Here is a 2,500-nt window from a genome sequence, read left to right on the forward strand (position 1 = left end):
AGGAAGATGTTGCAAGGACTATACTTTGAAACTTTAGAACAGACAAGGTTTATGTCACATTACATTCGTTACTATATAGAGGCTCTGGAGCTTTCCATGTTATGTTATTCGTGTATTGTAATGTAGGCACGAAATGGATTGAGATTCGTTTTTTTTTTTTTTTTTCTTCTTTTTTTTTTCTTCCTTTTTTTATCTTTTTTTTTTTTTTTTTTTTTTTTTTTTTTTTTTTTTTTTTTTTTTTTTTTTTGTTTTTTTTTTTTTTTTTTTTTGCTAGTCTCGTTTTTCCTAGTATTGCTTAACTGCAACTCCCGTCAACGATGTTTTTTTTTCTGTTATTGCTGTTTTCAAGCACATTTTTTCCAGGTAGTCAAGCCATTTTAGCTTTTTTTTTCTTCTTTTTTTTTCTTTTTTGGTGTGTGTATGTGTGTCTTCTCAATATCTCAGTCAAAATAAGTGTGGACGCTACCTTTTTTTTATCATTATTATTTCACATTTCTGCATTTATTCCATCCAAACTCGAGCTTGTCGATTTTCAATTTCTTGATGGCTTTTCTTTTCTTCATAGCTTATTTATGGTCAGACCTCATTATTTCGACTGAAGGTGCGATGCGGTACATGGTTGCAATCTTTTCTTCGTCTGATTTCATTTTCATTTTTTTTTTTTTCTTTTTTTTTTTCTTTTTTTTTTTTTTTGTTAGTAGTTTTCATATTGCTGGTTGGCTTCGTTTCCTTCTTGGTAATTACACACACACACACACATATACACACACACACACACACACACACACACACACACACACGCACGCACACACACACACTTTTTTTTTAGCTGCTCTTTTCTCCTTCCCAATTCCATTATTGAATTTTCTGTTATTCATTCTAACAATTCATTTTTACTTCACTGTGCAAATACCAATATTTCACCCATCTCTTCTCGCAATTCATCATTTTGCTCTTCTCTCCTCTGAATGACTATATATTTTTTTTATTGTTTTTTTTCTATTTGGATGCTTTTTCCAATATTCTGATATACTTCATTTATGTTTTTATCAATTCATTTTCATTGATGCTGTGATGTCGTCAATGTATTCCATATTCGCCATCAATGATTGTGCAGTATATTTATATATAATATTCGAATTAATATTAGTACCACCTATTAGGGATTTCCCCCCATTATTATTGATATCTACCGTTCCCTTTCTCATCATTATCATTATATATATCATCATTATATATCTTTATTTTCGTTTTTATGTTTCTAATACAAAGCTTCAAGTCTTTTCTTGGAATGGCATCGAGTTTATCCCATGATTTTTCATAGAAATTATTTTTATCCTTAATCTGTGACAGATAGGGAGAGGGAGAGGGGGAGGGAGAGGGAGTGAGAGAGGGGAGAGATAGATAGATAGAGAGAGAGAGAGAGAGAGAGGGGGGGGGGGAAGTACTTGTGTGTGTGTGTGTGTGTGTGTGTGTGTGTGTGTGTGTGTGTGTGTGTACGTGTGTGTGTGCGCATATAGTTAGCAGGTAAATGATTGAATTGGTACTGCACTGCACCTGTCAAATATGATATCTAAACGGCTTCGAATTATAAAAAAAAAGCAAAGGGTCTCGTCCTCCGCCCCCCCACCCCCCAACCAAGCAACACCCCCCTCCCTATAACAAATACGAAAAGATATATACCAAGTGTTCTTATCATTCACTATATGGGCATTCATGATAACAAATCTAAAGGTATCGACACGACAGACACAGCCATTTCAACAAACGACAGCAGATGGTCGCGTCCCACATGGTTACTAGGTAGAAGTTATATCAAATGATCTTATAAATGATCTTGCTCGAGTATTTGTTTGCGTTTGCGCTGTTGAATAACGACTGATTCGAAAAACGTCACTCAAAACGAAGATGAAGAACAAACAACTTGTTTGCTCTACTTATCTATTTGTTTCGTACGTTTCCATAAAATAATCTCAAAAATTTCATCTAGCAGAACTATTAAATGTGGGAAATTCTATTGGTTTGAGTGAATTCCTTTCTCTAAATAAAAGAAATTCGATCAATGTAGAGACGAAGATAGACTGAGCCTCCAGCGTGATTCGTATCGTCAACAACTATATATACAGTATATATATATATATATATATATATATATATATATATATATATATATATATATATATATACATAAATATATGTATATATCTATATCTATCTATATATATAAATATATGTATATATGTATATCTATCTATACATCTATCTATCTCTATCTCTCTCTCTCTCTCTCTCTCTCTCTCTCTCTCTCTCTCTATATATATATATATATATATATATATATATATATATATATATATATATATATATTTTTTTGTGTGTGTGTGTGTGTGTGTGTGTGTGTGTGTGTGTGTGTGTGTGTGTGTGTGTGTATGTATATATACAATCTATCCTTCTATATGTCTGTATTGGTTGAAGTCGGACATTTAATCTATAAGTTTAA

Source organism: Penaeus japonicus, unplaced genomic scaffold (assembly GCF_977035675.1).
Source record: "Penaeus japonicus unplaced genomic scaffold, GWHDUDI00000001_assembly GWHDUDI00000012, whole genome shotgun sequence".
Lineage (NCBI taxonomy): Eukaryota > Metazoa > Arthropoda > Malacostraca > Decapoda > Penaeidae > Penaeus > Penaeus japonicus.